The following is an 11,256-nucleotide window of genomic DNA, read 5'->3' on the forward strand; positions in this document are numbered from 1 at the left end:
GACCCTCAAGAGTCTTCTCCAAAACCACAGTTCAAACGCATCAATTCTTCGGCGCTCAGCCTTCTTCACAATCCAACTCTCACATCCATACATGACCACAGGAAAAACCATAGCCTTGACTAGGCGGACCTTAGTCAGCAAAGTAATGTCTCTGCTTTTGAATATACTATCTAGGTTGGTCATAACTTTTCTTCCAAAGAGTAAGCGGCTTTTAATTTCATGGCTGCAGTCACCATCTGCAGTGATTTTGGAGCCCCCCAAAAATAAAGTCTGACACTGTTTCTACTGTTTCCCCATCTATTTCCCATGAAGTGATGGGACCAGATGCCATGATCTTCGTTTTCTGAATGTTGAGCTTTAAGCCAACTTTTTCACTCTCCTCTTTCACTTTCATCAAGAGGCTTTTTAGCTCCTCTTCACTTTCTGCCATAAGGGTGGTGTCATCTGCATATCTGAGGTTATTGATATTTCTCCTGGCAATCTTGATTCCAGCTTGTGTTTCTTAAGGCCTCCCCAGACAGCCATTTTGCTTTTTTGCATTTCTTTTCCATGGGGATGGTCTTGATCCCTGTCTCCTGTACAATGTCACAAACCTCCGTCCATAGTTCATCAGGCACTCTATCAGATCTAGGCCCTTAAATCTATTTCTCACTTCCACTGTATAATCATAAGGGATTTGATTTAGATCATACCTGAATGGTCTAGCGGTTTTCCCTACTTTCTTCAATTTAAGTCTGAATTTGGCAATAAGGAGCTCATGATCTGAGCCACAGTCAGCTCCCGGTCTTGTTTTTGTTGACTGTATAGAGCTTCTCCATCTTTGGCTGCATAGAATATAATCAGTCTGATTTCGGTGTTGACCATCTGGTGATGTCCATGTATAGAGTCTTCTCTTGTGTTGTTGGAAGAGGGTGTTTGCTATGACCAGTGCATTTTTTTGGCAAAACTCTATTAGTCTTTGCCCTGCTTCATTCCGCATTCCAAGGCCAAATTTGCCTGTTATTCCAGGTGTTTCCTCAAACACTAGTATGCTTAAAATTAACCTGAGAATCTTAATAAAATGCAAATTCTGATTCAGTGAGCCTGAGGTTAGGGCAGAACCTCAGTGAGCCTGAGGCTAGGGTGGAACTTCAGATTCTACATTTCTCACAAACTCCCAATTCAAGCCTAGCCCACAGGTGTCTAAAGTCCACACTTTGCGTGTGAGAGCCTGAGGAACAAAGTACAAACTCTTTAGGGTAATTTAGTGCCTTCCAGGAGAGATAAGAATGCCTTCTTAAGTGAACAATGCAAAGAAATAGAAGAAAACAATAGAATGGGAAAGACTAAGATCTCCTCAAGAAAATTATAGATACCAAGGGAACATTTCATGCAAAGATGGGCTCAGTAAAGGACGGAAACAGGAAGGACCTGACAGATTAAAAAAATCTGGCAATACGTAAAAGAACAGTACAAAAAGATATTAATGACCCACATAACTACAATGATGTGATCACTCCCCTAGAGCCAGACATCCTGGAGTGCGAAGTCAAGTGGGCCTTAGGAAGCCTCACTACGAAGGAAGCTAGTGGAGGTGGTGGAATTCCAAATGAGCTATTTCAAATCTTAAAAGATGATGCTGTTCAGGTGCTGCACTCAGCATGCCAGCAAATTTGGAAAACTCAGCAGTGGCCACAGGACTGGAAAACATCAGTTTTCATTCCAATTTGAAAGAAGGGCAATGCCAAAGAATGTTAAACTACTGTACAATTGCTCTCATTTCACATGGTAGCAAGATAATGCTCAAAATCCTTCAAGCTAGGCTTCAACAGTACATGAACTGAGAACTTCCAGATGTACAACCTAGATTTAGAAGCGGCAGAGGAACCAGAGATAAAATTGCCAACATCTATTAGATCATAGAAAAAGCTAGAGAATTTCAGGAAAACATATACTTCTGCTTCATTGACTACACTAAAGCCTTTGATTGTGTGAATCACAAAAAAGTGTGGAAAATTCTTAAAGAGGTAGCATACCAGACCACCTAACCTGGCTCCTGAACAACCTGTATGTAGATCAAGAAGCAACAGTTAGAACCGGACATGGAACACAGGACTGGTTCCAAATTGGGAAAGGAGTACATCAAGGCTGTATATTGTCACCCTGCTTATTTAACTAATATGCAGAATACAGCATGTGAAATGCTAGACTTGACGAAGCACAAGCTGGAATCAATATTGCCAGGAGAAATATCAATAACCTCAGATATGCAGATGAAATCACCCTAATGACAGAAAGTAAAGAGGAACTAAAGAGCCTCTTGATGAAGGCGAAAGAGGAGAGTGAAAAGTCTGGCTTAAAATTCAACATTCAGAAAACTAAGATCATGGCATCTGGTCCCATCACTTCATGGCAAGTAGGTGGGGAAAAAAATGGAAATGTTGACAGATTTTATTTTCTTGGCCTTCACAGTCACTGTGGATGGTGACTTCAGCCATGAAATTAAAAGATGCTTGCTCCTTGGAAGAAAAGCTATGACAAACCTCGATGGTGTATTAAAAAGTAGAGACATCACTTTGCTGACAAAGGTCCGTATAGTTAAAGAAAGTTAAAGAAAGTGAAGTCGCTCTGTCATGTCCGATTCTTGGCAACCCCATGGACTGTAGCATGCCAGGCTCCTCCATCCATGGGATTTTCCAGGCAAGAATACTCGAGTGGGTTACCATTTCCTTCTCCAGGGGATCTTCCCGACCCAGGAATCAAACCTGGGTCTCCCGCACTGCAGGCAGGTTCTATACCATCTGAGTATAGTCAAAGGTATGGCTTTTGTCAGTACTCATGTATGGATGTGAGAGTTAGACCATAAAGAAGGCTGAGCATGAAAGAATTGATGCTTTCAAACTGTGGTGCTGGAGGAGACTCTTGAGAGTCCGTTGGACAACAAGGAGATCAAACCAGTCAACCCTAAAGGAAATCAACCCTGACTATTCATTGGAAGGACTGATGCTGAAGCTGAAGCTCCAATATGTTGGCCACCTGATGCAAAGGCCCAACTCTTTGGAGAAGACTCTGATGCTGGGAAAGATTGAGGGCAGGAGGAGAAGGGGACAACAGAGGATGAGATGGTTGGATGGCATCATCGACTCAATGGACATGAGTTTGAGCAAACTCTGGGAGATAGTGAAGGATAGGGAAGCCCGGTGTGCTGCAGTCCATGGGATTGCAAAGAGTTGGACACGACTGAGCAATTGAACAACAAAATGCTTTCCACAGTCTTATCCAAATTTCATCATGCATAACTATGAACTTTGCTGGGGCAGTGTCTATATAGGTCACTGTTGTAACCCCAGCACTTAGTAGCGAGCCTGAAACAAGATAGAGTGAAAGTGAAGTCACTCAGTCGTGTCCAACTCTTTGCAACCCTATGGACTATAGCCCCCACCACCACTATCCCCACCCCCAGGCTCCTCTGTGCATGGGATTTTCCAGGCAAGAGTGCTGGAGTGGGTTGCCATTTCCTACTCCAGGGGATCTTCCCAACCAAGGGATCGAACTCGGGTCTCCTGCACTGTAGGCAGACTCTTTACCATCTGAGCCACCAGGGAATCCCCTGAAAGTGCTCAAAAAAAAAAAAAATTTTTTTTTGGATGATTGAAGGAATGAATGTATGGCCTAAACAAAATGTATGACCTAAATAACCATTCCCTGCTCATATACTATACATTCTTTTTCTCATCCCCAGGACTTACTTATTTTATAACTAGAAGTTTATACCTTTTGACCTCCTTCACTCATTTCACCTACCCCTCAATCGGCAGGGTTTCCTTCTTTTTATAGCTGAATAGTATTCCATTGTGTTTGTGTGTGTGTATACACACCATAATTTCTCTATCCATTCATCCACTGATGGACAGTAAGGTGGTTTTCATGTTTTAGATATTGTAATTGATGCGGCAGTGAACATTGGGGGTGCAGATAACTTTTCTAGTTAGTGTTTTCATTTCCACTTCCCAGAAATGAAACTGCTAGATCATTCTGTGCTATGTGCTTAGTTGATCAGTCATGCCCGACTCTTTGCAACCCCATGGACTGTAGCCCGCCAGGCTCCTCTGTCCATGGGATTCTCCAGGCAAGAATACTGGAGTGGGTAGCCATGCCCTCCTCCAGGGATCTTCCCAACCCAGGGATTGACCCCAGGTCTCCCACATTGCAGGTGAATTCTTTACTTACTGAGCCACCAGGGAAGCCCAGATCATACAGTAGTTCTTTCTATTTTTAAGTTTTTGAGGAACCTCCATATCATATACCATAGATTCTAAGCAAACGAAATTACCTCCCATTTTCCTAGTACTTTCCCACCTATACCTTTTCTCACACTATTTTCTCTCCTTTCCCAAGATTTGCCTCACTCAATTCTCTTCATGTTTTTCTTCTCTTTCCTTTGCAGTGTTCATGATCTTAGTTTCCCTAGCAGGGATTGAACCCAGGCCCACAGCAGTGAAATTGCCAAGCCCTAACTGCTGTACCACTAGGAAATTCCCTCTCTTCATCTTTAAATGCCCAGTTTGAATGAGAAAAATCTCCATAAAACCTTCCCTGATGTCCCAATGTGGAAATGATCTCTCTCATTTTGTAAGGCTCCTCCCTACCAGATTTTGAATGCCTTCTAAATAATAATGATAGTATTCATGTTTGGTTCACATCAAATGTTAGCATATAGTAGAAGGTCAATGTTTATTAAACTGAAATGGGAGAATAAAGAATTATCTAGATGAACACTATGTATTAGAACTTTTTGTGATGATGGCAGTTTCAAAATCTGTGTGGTCCAGTATGATAGCCACAAATAGCTACTAGAACTGAATTTATTATTTTAGTTAATTAAAATGTCACTGCCCACTTGTGGCTAGTGGCTTCCTACTGGACCCTGAGCTATCTAGGTAATTCTAGTTGCAATTGTTCTTCATTCAACAGTGTTTACTGAGTACCTCCTATGTGCCAGACACAAAATAGGCTAGGAGCTAATGATATAAACATGAATAATTCATGGTCCTTGACCTCAAAGAGCTTGCAACCTATTAAGAAAAGATAGGATCAAATAAATCAATCAAGTGTTATAGGTGCTATTATAGAAGGCTGACAAAATAGAATGTGTGTACAAAGGTGAATGTGGGCAGGAGTCAGAAGAGGGTTTGTAAACAAGGTAAGATTAGTATTCATCAGGCAAACAAAAGATTAAGAGCTTTGCCCACAGAGGAGGGTGAACAAAGGCATGGAAGTCAAACCAGAGAGACCCTCTCCTCCTGGAAGTAGAAGTAGTTACTTTGATTTACACCTAGGAATTGGAAGGTCAAGAGCTCTAGTAAGGACATCCCAGGTGGCTCAATTGGTAAAGAATCCACCTGCCAGTGTAGGAGATGCCAGATAGGTGGGTTTGATCCCTGGATGAGGAAGATTCCCTGAAGTAGGAAATCACAACCCACTCCAGTATGCTTGCCTGGAGAACCCCATGGACAGAGGAGCCTGTGAGCTACAGTCCATGGGCTCTCAAAGTTGGACATGAGTGAGCAGGCATGCAGCCCAACAAACTCTATTAAAAGGAGAGCTGGTGAAGTTTGTGCTGGAGTCCTAGGCAGGAGCCCAATCCCAGAGGGTCCTTGGAATGCCTTGCTAAGGAAGGAGCCTGGTATCCTACAGGCAGTGGGAAGTCATGGAAGCCATGTGCTCATTTTATATTAGAGAAAGTTTTCCCTGGGAGACAGACTGGAAAGGGTTAGACAATCTGAGAGATGATGGAGTATGTGGGATCTTAGTGGCACTGGAAACATAGTCCAGGTTTAGACAGGGTATGTGAGCTTTTTGTTAATAGCTTGAAATAAGATGATGATTACAGTGAACATCTTTGTTTTGTCTCTATTTGATAATCCATTCAATTTTCTTCTTTGTTTCTTTTCTTTCTTTCATTTTCTTTTTGCATACAGAGACACAGCCTTCACTGAATGGCCAGATCTCCATGGAAGCAAAATTGAAACTTGGTATGACTATTCGGACATTTCAAGGAAAGAAAGTACCTTCTGCTTAAATCATTTGAGAAATAGTAGCCAAAATAACTCATTCCTATCAGTAGCTAATTCTTCCATTCACTTAATGCTGGCACTGATCCTAGTTATTTGTATTAAGTAGCTCACCGCGTCATAGGATTTGTTTACATAGTCAGATGACAGGTTTGCCTTAGTTTTAAGTGCCAACATTTAATAAACAACAACAAAAAAAGACTTCCTGTCACAGGCAGACCTATCTACTCAAACTTCAGAATTACTTTAAAGGTCCTATTGTGATGCAGGAGTTTTCAATACCTTCAGGAGACATTTATCATTTCAAACCCAAACACATTTAATGGTTACATTAGCCTTCATTTTGTTTGTTGCCATTGTGGAACTGTTGCTGGATACTCATTCTGATAGAAATAGCAATCGTTTTTGAAAGCAGAAGCATTGTTGTTAGCAGAACAACACATGCATATACACACCCCAAATAAACATTTTTAGCTATTTCCGGATATTGCTTACAGTTATTTGGTTAAATTTAGCATTGCCCAGAACCTCCAATAAGATTGTCTGTGATTGGCATGCATACAAATTTATAAAGCCCAGGTTATATTAATAACTAAATGAAAAGACCCTGATGCTGGGAAAGATTGAAGGCGGGAGGAGAAGGGGACGACAGAGGATGAGATGGTTGGATGGCATCACCTACGCAATGGACATGGGTTTGGGTAAACTCTGGGAGTTGGTGATGGACAGGAAGGCCTGGTGTGCTGCAGTCTGTGGGGTTGCAAAGAGTCAGACATGACTGAGCGACTGAACTAAAAAGGGACATTAACATTAATAACAACAAAGATGATGGTAAACCATAATGGAAAAGAATATTTTTAAAAGAATATATATATAACTGAATCACTGCTGTACAGCAGTAATTAATACAACATTGCAAATCAACTGTACTTCAATAAAAAATTAATTAAGAACAAATACTAAAAAAACAACAAAGATGACTCTTTGAACTTAAGTACACTATTTCTTATTAGTAACTACCAACGTTAAGTAAAATTTAAACTCTAGAACCACTGTCAGCATTTGATGTCTATCACTGGTAGCAAGTTTACTGTTATATGCTGATAAGATGTCTAATGTTAGACTCTAGAAATTAGTGCTAGAACTGCTTGTGGAAAGATTAAGAGGTGTGAAAAAAGAATGAAGGCAGATTTGCAAAGTGGAAGAGGGCTACAGATAGAAACTTCTGAGAAAATACATTTTATCCTCCAAATATAGACAATACTGCATTAGATTCTAGACCAAACTTTTTGTTCAAAGCTATAAAGGGCATTTTTGAGACAATTGGCAATATTTGAATACAGTGTAGTAGTGTATATAATAATTTTGTATCAGTGTTAATTTCCTGATTTTAATCATTGTGTTGTTACTCAAGTTACTCAAGTGAATGTCTTTATTCTTAACAGATACCCTGGAGTATTTAAGGATAAAGGGGGCATTACATCAGCAATTTATACTCAAATGGTTCAGAAAGAAAGGTAAATGTATTCTTTATATACACATTATAAATTGTGATAGTGCGCTGAAACCTGCTAGCGCCAGCTCACAGGAGCTGATTGTATACTCCAGTTAGTGACCTCACATTGGGGGCTTGAAATCAGCCCCCGTGGTGAGAGCATTTACACCATGAAAATCAGCAAATGCTGTGCTATGCTTAGTCACTCAGTCGTGTTCGACTCTTTGCGACTCATGGACTGTAGCCTGCCAGGCTCCTCTGTTCTTGGGGCTTCTTCAGGCAAGAATACTGGAGCGGGGTGCCATGCCATGCTCCAGGGGATCTTCCTAACCCAGGGATCAAACCCAGTTCTCCACACTGCAGGCAGATTCTTTACTATCTGAGCCACCAGCGAAGCCTCAAATGCTATAGACCAGTGCTGTTTTTTCCCCTGGAGAACCAGTTGTCAAAACATATTAGCCATGGATCAAAGTCAAAAATAATGTCTAGATTCATGCAGTTTTTTATTATTATAATTGATGGGTTGTCCTATTTTGCCTTTGACCTGAGTTGATATATTCGAAAAGATCTAGTGCTGCTAAATACTCAATAATAAATAATATTCTCAATATGTCATCCTCTAATCACCTGAAAATATCTTTCAAACTTATCTTGCCAAAAAAAGTAGGTAAATATATACATTATCTTAGTTTTGTAGTTACTTTTTGTACACTGTAAACTAAAAGCAATCATGTATCTAACAGTAGGAATCAATTTGTTGCTGTTGAGTCGCTAAGTCATATCCAGCTCTTTTGTGACCTCATGGACTGTACCCCGCCAGGCTCCTCTGTCCATGGGGTTTCCCAGCGAGAATACTGGAGTGGGTTGTCACTTCCTTTTCCAGGGGATCTTCCCCACCCAGGGATCGAACCTGTGTCTCTTGTGTCTCCTGCATTGACAGGCAGATTCTTTACCACTGAGCCACCTGAGAAGCCCAGGAATCAAGTTAGTTATGCCCAAACAGAGATCCAACCAGTCCATCCTAAAGGAGATCAGTCTTGGGTGTTCATTGAAGGGACTGATGTTGAAGCTGAAACTCCAATACTTTGCCCACCTGATGTGAAGAGCTGACTCATTTGAAAAGACCCTGATGCTGGGAAAGGTTGAGGGCAGGAGGAGAAGGGGACAACAGAGGATGAGATGGTTGGATGGCATCACTGACACAATGGACATGGATTTGGGTGGATTCCAGGAGTTAGTGATGGACAGGGAAGCCTGGCGTGCTGTGGTCCATGGGGTCGCAAAGAGTCAGACATGACTGAGCGACTGAACTGAGCTGAACTGAAACACTGCTTGCCTCCCAAGTATCTGTCGGATTCCTGGGACTTTGTGAAGCTTCGTGTTCTCCATAAGGTCTCTCTTGAATACCACAGTCCTCATTGGTCCCTTCTTTACAGTTCATAGAATTGTGCAAAAGATACATAGAAGAGCATCCAAACTAATGCCCTCATTTTTCAAAGGAGAAACTGAAGACCAAGAGATTAGCATTCCCAGTATAATAGAATATCCGGTGACAGAGTGAGGAGCAGCAGCCTCCTCCTCTCATGCCAAAACCCTGAGCTATTTCTCTACACCATTAGAGCACACACTCGCCAGACCAGACTTAAATATTAGATCATAATTTTCTGCTTCCTGACCAAATGTAGTATGCTTACTGCCTCACAGAGTAGGAACATCTATCTAGCACGGTAGATCCTTGATAAATAAAATTTGGTACTCAATAAGCACTCTATATATCCATTAGTTTGGAATGCCTTTCATATACTCTTTTTTCACTTCAAAGATGCCTTTTGATTTATTTACAAAGCCATAAAACCTGACATGTGTTTTCTTAGTGCTATAAATGAAGAGCTGGCTACCAACAATGAAAGTAGATGACTTGTTTCCCAGTGGGTGGGACATCCAAATGTCTAGGTGCCAAATTATAAAATGAGATCAGCCTTGGAGTCTTTACTGAGGTTTTATTCTTTCAGATTTAAATATGGTTTATAGAACACTTTGAGAATCAATTTAAAGTCACTTTGCAGGGCAAAACTGTATAGCCATTTAGATATTCTTGAAGGAAAAGTGTATTAATTAGTAGCACAAGAAAATGCAAAAACTAATGGTGAAGTTGTTTGTCCCTATTTTTAAAAAATAATACTTTCTTGCAATTTTCAGAAAGACAAAATGATAAAATTTGAATAGTTTTTCAAAAGGACTACCAGATGAAACTTAATGAGGTTAGTAGTCTAAGATCCCAATCATCAGAGACTTTTAACTGGGGTATTTATCCCTTTATGAGTTGTTGAAACATTTTTAAGGTTTACAACCTACCATTCAGTAAGTTAAGACCAATAAAACACCCACTTGACCAATTCAGCCATATCCCAAGAAGAAATAACAGAACAGTCAGAGTTTGAAAAGATATTCATTAGTTGCAACTGTTGTGATATAGACCTCAAGACCTGTGAAGTATGTTGATCAGATTTTTTATACATAGTAAAAAAAAAATGACTTGCTGTTTGATCTGAACTCAGGTTTTAGCCTTCAGTTTGTAGATAGAACTATGTTAAAAATAAAAGTCAATCAAAAATTAATGCGACCAGTATTTGCTGTTGTGATATCATTATTTCAACCAAATTGTGATTCAGTGCTAAGGAGGATAGCTGGAAATGTTTAGAAAGTCACCAACACAGCAGATATTCTAGTCCACCTTTGGCTCCACAGTTTGTGCTCTTACTCACTGCACTACCATTGATTATATGATACCATTTTATAAAAGTTAAAATATGCAAAGTAATGTTCTATGCAGTTTATGGATAGACACATATGTGATAAAAATGTGAAAACATGCATGGAAATGAAAGGCATCAAATACATGAATTTGGCTCCTTCTGAGAAAGGGAGACAGGGGAAATGAATGGAAACAGAAAATTTTAGCTATATCCATAAAGTCTTATTTCTAGAAAAAAAAAAGATATTTAGTAAATACAGGAAACATATAAGATTTGACAATGCTGGGCTGTGAGTACAATGGAGCTTATCATATTATTCTCTATGAGGCTTATAATTTTATTCTCTCTATTACCTTTATTTGTAAAACATTTCACAATTTTTAAAACAGATTTTTAAAAACAAATGAAAAGGTATATTATGAGGCTGGAGTATGTGTCTTGGATCTCCAATGTAATAAACAATCCTGATTGTAATTTTAAATATTTACACAAATAATGTGAAATAAAGATTTTGTGAAATTCAGAAGCCCTTTTTCATTTCAGTTGAGATGCACTTGGATGTTTAATAAAAGCTCAGCAATGCAATCTTTAAAAGATTAGTTTTTACAAATAAAAGTAGTGAAAACTTCACAACAAAATACTTTTTGCATAGATTCATATAAGCACAACATATACAACCTCTTGAGAGACCATGTCCAAATTCAAACCAGAAGTCCACATAACCATTTTGGAATGCAGTACCATTGTTTATACATTTAAATTATGTTGTTTAAAGAAAGTTATACTTAATGAAGGAAAAGGAAGAATGCTGAAAACAGCTTTCAGAAGTATCCTGATAAAAGATCAGGTTTGAAAAAGTGCATAACTCTATTTGAATAATAGGACATTTTATTTGTGTAACAGCTAATCCCACAGTTTAATTTAAAGGTCAAGTCATTGATTTGGCTCAAGG

The sequence above is a fragment of the Budorcas taxicolor genome, chromosome X, assembly GCF_023091745.1.
Source record: "Budorcas taxicolor isolate Tak-1 chromosome X, Takin1.1, whole genome shotgun sequence".
Taxonomy (NCBI): domain Eukaryota; kingdom Metazoa; phylum Chordata; class Mammalia; order Artiodactyla; family Bovidae; genus Budorcas; species Budorcas taxicolor.